At 44.5% G+C, this 13,867-nt stretch overlaps 1 protein-coding gene and 1 long non-coding RNA gene across 2 annotated transcripts in view; one reads left to right on the forward strand and one right to left on the reverse strand.

Moving 5' to 3' along the window:
- Window positions 1–11,622, reverse strand: part of PDE4B (phosphodiesterase 4B) — a 216,464-nt gene extending 204,842 nt beyond the window's left edge. Inside the window, exon 1 of the mRNA XM_056355648.1 lies at window positions 11,480–11,622. The gene's annotated coding sequence lies outside the window, so the exon portion shown is untranslated. The remainder of the gene's footprint in view (window positions 1–11,479) is intronic.
- Window positions 11,623–12,075: 453 nt separating this feature from the next.
- LOC130156817 (uncharacterized) lies at window positions 12,076–13,406 on the forward strand. The gene is made up of 2 exons (XR_008824619.1): window positions 12,076–12,201; window positions 13,210–13,406. It is a non-coding gene; the product is annotated as an uncharacterized LOC130156817 (long non-coding RNA).
- The last annotated feature ends 461 nt before the right edge of the window (window positions 13,407–13,867 follow it).

Here is a 13,867-nt window from a genome sequence, read left to right on the forward strand (position 1 = left end):
CTTCATTTTCACATGTATTGGCTTTTGGAGATCAGAAGTGCCACCTCTACGCAACAGCATGGAGGAGAAAAGCGAAGACTTCGTGTCCCCTGGCAGCACCATGGGACAGGGAAGACAGCAAGTTTCTTCAGCCTGGCTGCACCAGGAGGGCAGAGAAGGTGCTCTGCCTGCTCCGTTCATGCAGGGATTAAACAGCACTGACCTCCTGCCACTTCAGACCTGCACAGAGTTTAAATAACGCAGAAAGACTCCAAACACCAAATCCTTTCCTCTTCTGAAGGACAGCGAGACCCTGACAGGCTACAAGATGACTACCAGCTGTTTTGAGGGCAATGGGCTGAAAAAGACTGAAAATCAGCAACTCAGGATCTGTAGAGGGGCACTTGCAGCACATCAGTATACGTTGTTGTATATCCACCCAGGGGCAGATGTTAGCTGTTGGCTGTTTTCCTTCCTCCACAGCTTGGAGCAAGGGGAGCCACTAAGCTGCATCCCTCCTGCAAGCAGAGGCTTCTCAGCAGCCCAGTGAGTTAACCTGGCTTGGGAGACAGCCTGTAGGTCCTTAAATATGACTGCAGGTCTCTGTGATAGAAGTTTTGGCAGATACCCAAAGAGTTAATAACTGAAAATTACAATATCACTTATTTTTGGAAATATGTCTACTGCTTACTTAAAGACATGCTAATTCAAAGGGCCAAACTGTAAGTATGGAGACAACTGAGTGCAATGGAGAACCTGAACAACTCAGGAACAAAGCATTCTCGCCACGTTCTCCATTTAGACTTACCCCTTTTAGCAGTAGAGTGCAGAACTGAACTCATCTGCAGAACCATAGCCATACAGCGCTCAGGATAATTTTAACCCCAAAGACATATGGAAAACACTCCTTTCACCCTCCTCTGCAGAAAAAGATGATCTGAGCCTACAGACTTCCAACAGGGAAAAAAAGTCTTCTCCAGATATTTTAAATCAAAAAAATTCACAGAAATGACAATAATAGTTGTTTATACTTACAGTATAAAAACATGGCCTGCATTTTAGTCACCACCAAGTATGCAGTGATAAAAACAAGAACACAGGGAGAACAATTTCATGCTGCTCACAATTTTCTTTTAATTTCAAACGACTAATTTCTATGAATTTAATTACTCTCATTATAAAGTATAGTTGTTAGACACCTACAAGTACCCTTTTGAAACCTATCATTGTAACCATACTTCAAAAAAATAATAATAATGGAAGTATATGTCTGAAGCACAAAACAGTATGAAGCAGCTGTGCATGCCACATGACTGCACTTCACAGCTTTAACCCAGGTGCAGCTTGTTTGCTCCCAAAGACACAATATCAAAAATGAAAACCAAAATGGGTTTAGTTTCCTGAATAGAATAAGCTTTCTTAAAGAAAATCTGTTTTATTCAACCACAAAGTAACAGGTACAAATGTAGAAAGAGAACGAATATGATAAGTATGTATTTATCCTGAAGTACTGGAGGTAGGACTGACACAGCTCTGGAAAGAAGCAGGTTGACCTCAAGATGGTTTTATAACTATCTCTTGTGTTTTCCCAAATCCACAGCTAATCTGCAGACTGGAAAGACCCCCTGCACTTTTCAGTCAAAGTACTGAACAGAAGTTCAACAGTGCTACAGGCAGCGGCAATCCATTGCCTTGAGAACCGGCTGATATACAGACAGCTCTGCGCAGCAATCACCCATTTGCATTGCCTTATCAATCCACTTCTTACCTGGCTGCAATGCACCTCTTAAAAACAGCATTGAAAAAACAACTTCAAAGCTCTGACTCCCCAGCCTACTCCATGCAAGCAAACTTTAAGATGAGCCTGGACCCGAGAGTACTGCAGCTCTGGTGTAGAGGCTTCCATCTCAGTTTGCCATTTCTTTACTGCTTTTACACTGTCATACTGGAAAGCAAGTGCTGGTGCCCACCAACGTGCAGGTCTTTGATCCATTAGACCACCACAAGACCTATCAAATAAAGAAACCATTAGATATCTCTGCAGAGTAAAAATGGAAAAGGCAATAGTAGTAACTACTCCAGCAACTGCACCATATTGCAGTTTAATCATATAGTGAGTTATGTGAAAGGAGAAAGGCATTTTTTCTTGGAGGATGGTTGCCAATGCTTTCTCTGATGCACTCAAGCCCTGCACAGAAAGGAGTTTCCTAAAAGGCGAGTGCTACAGCAGGATACCTACAGCGAAGCAGAAGAGGAGCACGTGCACTTCTGCTGGTGAAGAGGCACGTGGAAGCATAAGCCATGCCATGGAGAGGAATTTGGAAGATGTCTCCCTGCTTGCTCCTTGTTTTAGAAAAAAATGGCCCTCAAAAAAATAAATAAATGCAGCTAGTATCAGTTCCTCCAGCCGATAAGAGCAACAAGGAAGCTCCACAACAGTAATACCTCAGGTCAAGGAAGAGAAGCAATATTTACTCTAGCAAAATTCACCAAAGCTTTCTACTGATGCGCACAAAGTCAACAGAGGTTTGCTTAGAGCTAAGGTACTATTCCTTATCATAAAGCTTCTTTATTTTTACATAGGTCTAAACAAATACCTCCTCTTTTGCTTACCGAGTACCTCCTAACTTTTACTACACATAAATGATTTGAGGAACTAGTTTCATTACAAATGTGTTACATGATAGGAGTCTTGCACCATAACAGTACTAATCTTGTAGACTAGCACTTGTAGAGAACATTTTTTACACTGATAGTGGATGATTAAGGAACAAGGAAAGATGCTAAAGAATGTACCTTTCTCCTTCCTTCTAGTTAGCTACTTGCCTGTGACCAGATTATTTTTCCTTTTTTAAAAATACATGGTTTTTCTGTGAATATGCCAATAGGCTCCAGAAGAAAACTAAGCATTAGGGAAACAAGTCTTTATTTTTATAGTTCTTGTGCCTGACTTCATTTAAACACTACCTTGTTCTTGCCTCTCCGAGAAAAGGCATTTAAAAAAATCTTCAATTTATATTTGAATCAATTCAGTGACCCACAAGCAGCTTTGGGGGGAGGTGGGGGGGAAGTTCCTATGGCTTCTCCAGAAATTACAGAAAACAATAAAAATGAATGTAAAATGTGAAAAAGCACACAGGCCCAGTTCACCTACAGAACAGGGCAAACACTGGACACATGGCAAGTAAAACATCAAACCTCTAACAGTATAGGCAGGGGATTTCAGGATACCAAAACATTATGCATATGTTGAAAGCAAGTGAAAAGCTCAGAATAGGAAAAGAAGATCACCAGCTTCGTAAAAATGCCAGGCTTCTAATCACCCTGCTTATCCAGTCCAAGTATTTATCTTTTGTTAATGGTTTCCATCCAGAGGTCTGCAAGTTACGTATATACATAATTCATTAGGAAAGTGCAGTGAAGAGGAGTTATAATAGAAATTTCTGAGTGAATTCTAGAAAGGAAATGCAAACTTGAGCCAGAGAAAAGAAAGAAGGAAAAAAAAAAAAAACCAACCAAAAAACCAAGTGAGGCATAGTCACTTCTCCCAACCCTGCATACCTGGGAAAAAACAGTGGGGATGGGTATCCTCGGAACTATTATGGTAGAACATTAATTGTTATTAAAGCAATAGGCCACTGGCCTAGAGGTTCTTGATGATGTACCCCTTTTAGAGTTGTCTCAAGCAAAGATCTGTCACAAAATCCTCAAGGTTAGCAGGCAAGGATACTGCTCATCCCAATCTGACTCTCCAACTTTGTTCTTCTTGCACTGTACCTCACCACCAAGGCTCCCTGGAGAAGCCTCTATAGCTTTCAAGGATGACAATGCCTGAACAAATTTCCCGTTCTCCTTTGAGGATGCCAAAAGATAAACCCTAGATACCCTGAAAGTTTTCTCTAGTGGGAAGAGGAGCACTTATGGGAGAAGTGGCGATCTGAATCTAAGTGCTCAAAAAACACTTAATATCCTGCTTCTAAATGTTCTTTGTCTTCTGCCCAAGAATGGCAAGTGGTGTTTCAAGTTCACAATAACACTAGCCATTCTCAGACGAAAAACAGAAAATCTTGTGCTACTTCAGTGACAGTTTTCCAAGCTGATGCCTACAGAGACTGCAAATATTATACATAGATGCCTTTTCTTCAAGTGGAATGACCAAAATAGGCAGTAGGGGGTTTAGCTCTCGCCCCACACACAGGCACTGTGAGATTTATTATTAGTATTCCTGAGCACACTGTGCATCCTGAGAATATGATTTTTCTTTGAACAGAATCCCATCAAACAGAGCAGCTTCACCCCGAAGGTTTCCATATGTTTTTATACTTATTTTCTTCTCAAGAGCTCTTCTGAGGTTGGATCATTTTCTGTTTCTTATTTGGGCTTGTAGTTTCAGAAATGGTTACTACTGAGGATTAATAATTTTGGATTCCTCTCTTCCTTAAGTTCCTGTTTTCATTATTTATAAGCACTCTTGAAAGTATCCCTGTTGCAAGGAGCTCCACTCCAGATTTATCCTTCACATTTAACAAGTGCTCTGGCAGTTTCAGAAGGTTTTTCTGGTACTGTTTGTTCAGGCGGTATGCAGTCTATTGCTTCCTTGAGCAATTACTGAATTACAAAAGCATGAATGAAACAAAAATCAATTGCAAAACTGTATTTTTCAATCTGAGCATAGTACTGTTCCTTCAGCCAATGTTCTGAAGTAGTTTTTCACTCGGTGACCATCTCGCAGGCAGAAATCATTCAATTCACATCAGTCTGCTTGACTCTGACGTTTAGCTTCTGTTTAGCAACAAGGTTAGAGAAGGTTCTCCCCCACCAAGCAAAATTTCACCCCTTTTTTTTTTTCATGTTTCATAGTTTACATCCCTAAACTGATTCTTACATGTCAGTAAGAAAACACTGCAGCTCCAACAGCTCCCAGACTTACATACTGCACACAGTCACTTTATTCACGTCAGTTTCCAGAAGAAACACTGTTTTTTCTGTGTCAGTGGCACCTGAGTTCACCCAGGACCCCAGGCAAAACCATGGTTATTTATTTTCCCAAAGGAAAGGGTCAACTTATTGTTTACAAGTTTAGAAACACTGTTGTACAAGAAAAACATCTGAAAGAATACTGATGAGAAAATCCCAGCATTAAGCTCTCACGCAAACTACTTTTTGCAGCTTCCTTGAGGTATCTTTGTAAAAAAACACATCACTGCCTCAGCAGAATATTCTCTCTAAAACACTGCCAACAGGTCGAGTTTCCTTTGGGGTTTGGGGAAGCAGAGGTGACTTCTCTCCCAGACATGACTTACAAAGCCACCCTTTTGGCATCCGCTTATTTGCTGCTCCCCACTCTGCCATGCTTGCCCAGCTCTCTGTAGTCTTCAAGACCGTATTGTTTCCTTGAATTTATTTTAGATGACCTCTCTTTCCATTTCTCTCTTCCTACTCCTTTATTTGTAGAACAGAGCTTCTGCTCTGTGCATTGTTTTACAAAATATGCCTTGAATACCTTGTGAAAAATCATTCTTCCATTGCAAACATCACACAAACAATGCCTGCCCAGTTCATGCAAGTTGAAAAGTATTTGTTTAAAAAGGTATTAGCACCAGATGCTTGGTTACCCTTTTAGTCAACCTTTTATTACCTGTTATGTTTTAACTATAGAAATTCTAGTTCCGTGCTGCTCACTAACACTTCATGCTTGGAAGGCATACATTTTACCACAAATAGCCGCTGTTCCCTGCAAAATCTGCTGCTTATAATCAGGTCAAAAGTAGGGTATTATCAGCAGCGCTGCAAATAATTAGAGAGCAAATGAGTACATATTAACTCTTTAGCAGCTAAGTCAGGTCACTTGAACGTTCTTAACAAGCAGCTGTTTGCAAATGAAGTTATTTCAGCAAATAACTTTCACAGTTTTTCTCAAAAATGTCATCTAATGTTTGCAGTCTCATGCTTCCATTGAAACATAGCCTAGACATTCAACATAATGCAAAACCACTGAGGAGGTCCTCCATCCTCTTCTGGGCATCACTCATGACACTCCAAGAAACAAAGAAAACATGAGTCACCTTAACTTCTCTGATGCATTGCAAAGGATCCTGGTGGCTTCTGCTGCTTTTCTGTTACCAGAAACTAATTTAATATAAGATAAAGCATATCATACACTGAAATAATGGCATCTCATCAAATTACCTGCAGCCTGCAGGAAAACAGAACTGCTGTACTATTTCTTGGCCAACCAACAGCGAAATCACCTGAGAAGGAAAGGTCCTCTGAATTAGCTAGTGTTTCAATTATAAAAAGAAACAGTAAAAGCCTCAGTCAGCTTAGTGCTTTCATCTTCAGAGAATGGCCTACAAGAGTAGGGAAAATACCTCTGAAGAGTAGTAATAAGGATTTAAGGTTTTCAATGATAAACAAACAACAAAAAAAAAATCACGAAGTTTGCAGCTCTCTTTGATCAAGTTCAACTTTGCTGCAACTGCCTGGGCAGGACAGTCCGGGCTCTAGCTTCCCCCAGCCAACCTCCACAGCCTGGTCTGAAGGAACCTCTGTTGTAGGGCACTAAAGGGGCTGACACATCATGTTTAATATTGAACGACCCACTGGGGTAGGACTGCTCTAGTTACACTTGTGATTTGGGTCTCTGAAAGGAATATCCACATTTATTCCCAAGGCTACAGCCAGTGAGGCAAGGGACAAATGCCCTTGTTTACTGGCAATGAAGGGTCAGTATGACTACACCAAGGGTCGGATGGAATCCTTCATGGAGTGAAGGCTCTAAAAACCTCAGAGCTGACTCCACTTGCTGGGTAGGAAAAGCAGTCTCCATATGGCTGCTCACAAGGGTGACTGCCTAACAGGAAACATCTAAGCATAGCAAGTTTTAACAGAAACCTGGACTTTAACTCCAGCTCAGCAAGGCTGCTCATCTTCAGAGCCCATCAAGAGACATTTGCCTACTTGAATCCAGCCATCACAGTTTATGGACCGTAATTCAGCACATTTCTTAGTGTGTTAACTGCTCCCATTTCTAATTCCAAGCTCAGAAGCTCAACCCTAGTCAAGACTTATCCTTCAAGGCATTTCCCCCTGTTAGTATCAGCCCTTACTGGTGTTACAGAAAGAAACAGGCATCAATCCCACAGCTTGCCAAACCCTAACCCTAGTTTTAGTCATACTACTACATGTCACATTTCCACACGTGGGGGAAAAAAACCACCTAAGCTCATGACATCACATCTCTTTTCCTGTGGCTTTTTATGCCACGTTGCACTGAATTCTCAGCTACTTCCACCCCACCAGAATCTACAAAACTTCACATACACCAACAGTAATGCTGTATCACCCACCCACGTCATCCTGAGCCCCAAAGCCAAATCCAATCCAGCCTCATTTCACTGTCCCACAGCCCATCATAAACCACCTGCTAGCACCAACTCTTACCCGTCTCTTAACTCTTCAACAATTTAAAAGTAAAGATGTTCAGCCCATAAGGTACCAAGCTTTATAATTCTACCCCAAATAAGCTACCTCTTTTTCCCCCTCTATATAAAATAACTTGCTCTATACAATACATTTGATCTACACTGTCCCAATTCCCAACTTACATTTTCAGTAACACCAACACTGTCCTTACTTCTTTCACACCCTGAACCTGCACAGACCCCTCTGGATCCTACATCTTAGTTTGTCACAGCCTGGTTTCACGGCTTCCCCACCAACAGTAGCCAAGTCCGGTTGCCCTCACAGAAACACCCTGTGTCCCACCCCCACCTGACAATGCCTCCCCCCATAATGGGACACTTCCCCTCCCCTCTGCCTGCTGGCCATCTCTCAGCAGGTGAAAGACAACATTTAGGTTGAAGGAGGCAGTCAAACTACACATGCACAAAGCACTATCCAGCCCATGACTTAGCTTTTGGTTCCTCTTGCCTCCTCACTCCCCACTGGAAAAATACATCTAACACTCCTTGCTTGGCTTCCAAAGAGGAGAGAACATTCAGGAAAGAGAGATGGACGGAGGGGAGGAAAAACCCCCACAAAACACACACACACAAAAGACTACACAGAAAGAAAAGGGAGAAGCAAAGACAAATACAGGGGAATTTTCTGGATTTTTGTCCCCTGACTTGCTAAAAAAATAAGCAAAGTGCACTGTTAAGTGCACAAACATGAGAAAGTACCAAACTCAGAGTGCACATGTGCACTTACAGAATTACACATTTTAAGCATCTGAATAGCCACAGATCTAATCCATCATCATCCACTAATCTATTTTCTCATCACTGACAGCAGCGCCAGATGCTTCAACAGAAAGTGCAAGAAATTCTACTGTAGGCAGACACAGAATAATCTGCTCTCCTAGAAAGTTTCCTCCAAGCCTTATTTCTCAGAGACTGGCTTAAGCTATGATGGATAAACATTTACATCTTTTCTACAGCTCTCCAAAATTGTCTCTTTAGTATTTGCAAAGTTTTTCATATTTCTGGATACTTCTGTGATTTACAGAAATTACTTTGGATCTAGACAAGTTCTGTGCTTCAAGAACACTCTAGCAAATAGTCCCCCAATCCAACTAATTATATATCTAATGAAAAAAAACAATTAACAGTCTTGAATTTTTCCATTTCACTGCATGTCTACTTGTTTTTATATTGTATGACCAGGAAAAAGGGTCTTAACTTACCTTCTCTGTACCATTCATCACACTTTTTAATATGTTAATGTGAATAAGGGATATACTCTTAAGCTATTTGAAATATAATGGCATGTAGGGCTTACAGGTGAGCAGAGCCAGTGGCACGAGCTAATGGCATTTCACACTCAGAACGGCACCAACAGAAAGCAGAAACAGGCCCTTCGTGCATGTTTTTAGCAAGCGACACGACGCTATCAATTTGTTCTTTTTTTTGTAAAAGCAAGTTTTTAAAGCTGAAAACTTTGTTCATAATTAAAGAAATTCAGCTAAAATGTTCTACATAAAACAGTTAAATAACCATTCCTCTCCACTGCCTCAAACCAAAACACTGCAGCAGCAAGAATCTGAAAGTGAAGCTGACAAATTATTTTAATTCTCTAAACTATGGGAAATACAGGGGGAAAAAACAGAGCATGAGTAATAACATCAGATTAATATCCTTTTGCCTTAGAAGCAATGTATGTATTGCTTCTAAAGCAAAAGGATAGTAATTCCTTCATATTTAATATATGTAGACACATATTTGTTTGCAATAGCCTTCAAGTTTAGGGGAGCACTTTCACATCATCGTTTGTTCTATGCCTTTCTAATAGGTTTTTTTCCATCCGCTACAGCTAAATTTATCCTACTGCCATAACTAGACACTTTAATTTACTGATGGAACTAGTGTAAAGACTTACATGCTTTATTTGCTGCATAATAGCCTTTAAATGTAAACAAACAAAGGTATGTCTATGCACCATTTTCTCAATGCATAAGAACTACTCACATCTATACCAGAACAGCTTGTACAATGCAGATCACTCCAGGGCAGGATTGTTCGCGTAAAACAAATCAGCCCAACTGGCCTATCTTGTCAATGCTTAAAACTGCCGTTTTAGGAAGGATTTTACAAACCTATCCATGGCTATCCATTTAATATACGGAAATTCAAGATAGTTGACTGTAATGACTTTTTAAACAAGACTACTGTTCACAGAGATGATTAGACAGCTAATCCGTTACAAACTTCCTGACAGGTAAGTCAGACTCTTCAGTAAGGATCTGAATGCTGAATAAGAAGAGGCCTCCATGTGAGGTGGAAAGAGCTGGGAAGCAAGTACAGGGGTGGTTGGGGAAGAATAGGAAGGTCTGGGACACAAAGCTGCCACTGCTGGGCAAACAGAGGGGCTGGTGAGCACTGAGAAAAGTGAGAGGAAAGATGACAAAGCAGGCTACGAAACTCTCTGTGGCACTTCCATAAATATATTTTCGGAAGAAGCAGGCAACAAGGCTGCATCTTGTATTTTACTTCAGATTCATGTTTAAGCATTACATTAAAATGGTTTACCGGAATCTAAAATGTTCAAAGATGAGAATAAAGTAAAATGTAGCTGTACCTGGAGTACCTGAGCAGGCCCATGGAAATGTATTAGAATAGATTAGATGACAAGAGAGACAGATAATTACAATGAATAATCTGCTATATGCAGCCAGTATACTTAATAGTGTACTAGAAAAGCACTCTTTTTACTAAAGAGCTTTAGATTCTAGATGATTTATAAATCAGAGATTTATTTACAATCTGGCCACCATCTCTGAAGCTGGTGGTGAGGGATGCAGCAAATAAGCATCTTGCTCATAGCGGTATAAAAAGTTCTCCGTTTCATTCGATTTTAAATGTGCCAATGCAATTATTCAGCTTATTCACTGGTGCTTCCTCTGGACATCAGAATTTCAAATGAAAAAAAAAAGCATTGTATCAATTGTGCCGTTACGATACCTTACACATCTATCAGGAACTCCCTCTCCAGCGTAGGGGACCTCTTGGGATAGGTCCTACTGCAGCAGACACACAAAACAATTCCATGCCTCCGTGGCTACGCTGCACCCCGAGAGATCTACAGTAAATAGCTCGTTGCCTATCACAGCTGATTTATCACTCCTCAACCTTCACCCAGGGAGGGAAAGGAGCACCCCTCTCCGCCAGCCTGTGCGGCACCCAGGGGCTCGCAGGCAGCTGTTGCCTCAGAGCCGGTGCAGAGCTCCGCAGAGGAAACGCTCAACTTCCAGATCCTCTCTAAACTCACAACTCCCACCAGGCACCGAACTGAGAAAAGGAGAACCAGAAAAAACAAACTGACTCAAACCACATGTTAGTGAACACGATGCATAGCTGTAAAGCCTGGAAGAGAAAATGTCATGGAGAAAGCAGCGTTGGGAGGACTGACCCCAGCAGCTGGAAGGGTGCCGGGCCCCGCTGGGTGGGCAGCCGATACCAGACCCCACTCACGGGCAGAGCGTGGCACCCATCCCATCCCATTCCATCCCGAGAATCCGACTCCTTTAAATGAGAGGCGATGCTTCAACAAGACAGCCTTAACAGGTGCGAAGTAAAATGAATAATTCTAACAGAAATTCAGAAAGACTGCAAGAAAATAAATAAATACAAGTGCATCTTCCCTCTCTGGAAAACCACTACCTTTTTTTTTAAAAAAAACCCTACCAGTTCTTAATGCCATGTGATTCAATACCACAAAACTTGCAGAAACCGACCCACAAGTGACTCAGATGTCTCCCTCAGCCAGACCCGCGGCGCGCAGGGGGAGGCCGCACCCCCGCCGGGCCTCGCAGCGCCCGGCCCCGGCCCCCGCGCCCCTCGCCCCGTACCTCCGGCGCCGGGGGGGCTGCCGGGGGGCTGCCGGGGGCCCGGCCCTGGCGGCGGCCCGGCCAGGCGAGCAGCGGCGAGGCGCAGGCGGGCAGCCCAGCGCCGCTGCCGGCCCGGCCCGGAGCGGCGAGCCCGGAGAGCCGGGGAGCGCTTACCTTCGCCGGCGGCCCGGCGTCCTCGCCGGCGGGGGGAGGGGGGTGCTCTGCGGGTCCCCAGTCAGCGCCGCTCCTCAGCGCTCCATGGCTCCGCCGCTCTCCCCCAGCCGGCGCTGGTAGCGGGAGCAAGGAGCGGCGGCGGCGGCTTCAGCTACCAGGGCCACCACCTGCCGGGGCTGCGCTCCGCTCCCCGCGCTGCCGGCAGAGCGCGGCGCTTCCCCTGCGGGCGCGGGGCGGGCTCGCCTCAGCCTCAGCCTCAGCGCCTCAGCGCCCCGCTTCCAGCCCGCCGGGCGGGGGCGGCGAGGGGCGCGCGGCGGCGGCCGGCCCTGCGGCGGGAGCGGGAGGGGGCGCGGGGCCCGCCGGAGCCCTCGGCCCTGCCCCGGGGGAGCCCAGGCCCGGCACCGCCCGCCGCGGGAGCCAGCGGGGCGGCCCCCGCCTCAGCCCCGCGGGACGGGCGGCCACGCCGGCGTTCGGGCCTCGCCAGCCCGTTTGGCCGGCCCCCCCGCCGGCGGGAAGGCGAGCGCTGAGGGCAAGCCTGCCGCACGGCACCCGGCGCAAGGCAGACAGCCGGCCTGGCGTTAGCGTTGCGTCCGCAGGGGCAGCGCGGGAGAGGAAGCAGCCCGCGCGCCTTGAGGGCTTGCCTCGGGAAGCATCGCCCTCGGCCCCCTGAGGGACGGAGCGGCCAGCACCCCCACGGCCGAGGAGCCACCGGCCCCCTGAAGGTGGGCAGCCCTGTACACTGTGAGGGGCGGCACAGGGGACGCCCCAGCACGGCCCCCTGAAGGTACACAGCCCTGTATGCTGCGAGAGGCACAGAAAGCCACACCAACATCACTTGGCTCAGGCTGGCTGACAAGCAGCAGCTTACCTTAAAGCTGGCAAAGTATCCTAAAAATGGCACACTATCTTGCAGCTGTATGCTAAAGCCACTCGCTGGTCACACCACCCCCAAACACCCATGATGTGGAAGATAAGGATAACTCATTTTATATGGTTTCGTTACGGTAGGAGCTTCTGTTTGATCCTAAGAGCGATGCAAGATCCTTGGGCGTTTGATGTCTTTATCAAAGGCCAAGTTTCTGGAGTAATGATGCGAAGAACTTAGTTCACATTTTACAAGAGGAAGTTTCTAGTCTTCCCAACTGAGGAGCAGCATGTAAAAGGCTTAAAGAACCCACACCAACTCCCAACACCTCAGAACACAAAAATAGAGTGCATTCATTATAAAGCCTTTTAAATTAAGAGTTAAACTTGCTATTTGTGGATGACACACAGACCCTTGTTTTCTTTCCCAGGGATTAATGACTACAGCCTCTGGAAACTGAACAGAAGGCTGCTTTGTTACAATTCTTGATCAAGTATGATCCCATACCCTTGTATCCCACAAATGCACAGTGCAGACCCTACCAGATCTTGATAAACCAGTCTTTATGCAGTGCAGTGTAGAAGAACAGTATTGAATGAAAGTTTTGTACCACAATCATAAACAGGAAAAAAAGGTTGTCTGTATAGCTGTTCAGTTATGCTATGGTAAAACTAAGAGTTAATAACTGCTCGAGAGATTTCTATAATTTACAGACATTTATTTTTGCATACAGAAGATACAGAACTAATTATCAACAAAGTTTCTATTTCCCCCTTCCCCCCAAAAAAGGGCAAATTTATTTCTGTGCATGTAGTGTAAAAAAATTGTAAGACTGCTAATACTTTAATTCAAATTATAGTTTTAGGTATATACTGTATTTCCTTCATTACTTCATACTGCAAGCAAGGGTACAGAAGGCAGCCTCCATGAATACAGATCCCACAGTGCCAGAATTTTTGAAGCAACTTAAAAGCATTTCTCTAGAACGTTTTGCACTGTTACAACTTGCAACTCATCCTTCCCTTTGCCAATAAACTACCACTCCCAACATTTCGTAGCCTATCATGTCTGAAGTCCCCAAAAAGAAAGCTTTGCACTACTATCTCTTCCCAACATCATGGTTGGATGTGGAACTAAGGATGCTTACATTTGGTCACAGGAGCTGACCTTTATCTCACACAAAAGCAAGACACCAGAGGTTGGGGCAACGGGGATGCCAGCTGAATTTCAGCAGAAACGGGAGCTATCACCTTACAGAGCAGCCAGCTAGGCTTTTGCCTCTGTGGCTGCCTGCAGTTCCTGCAGAGGAAGGGCACTTGGTACCACATCACTTTACTAAGCAGCTGTCCGGGGATAATTTGCCCTGGTGCAAAGCAACAGTGGCCAAAGCAGCCTTTGCGGCAATGCATGGCAGGAGCCCTGCTTGAGACGGAGCTGAGCCTCAGGTCAGGATGGCACTGTAGGTCTGAAGGTGCTGTGGTGTCTTACAGCCCCATACACTCCCTCACGGGGATGGACACGTA

This window comes from Falco biarmicus, chromosome 11 (genome assembly GCF_023638135.1).
Source record: "Falco biarmicus isolate bFalBia1 chromosome 11, bFalBia1.pri, whole genome shotgun sequence".
Classification (NCBI taxonomy): domain Eukaryota; kingdom Metazoa; phylum Chordata; class Aves; order Falconiformes; family Falconidae; genus Falco; species Falco biarmicus.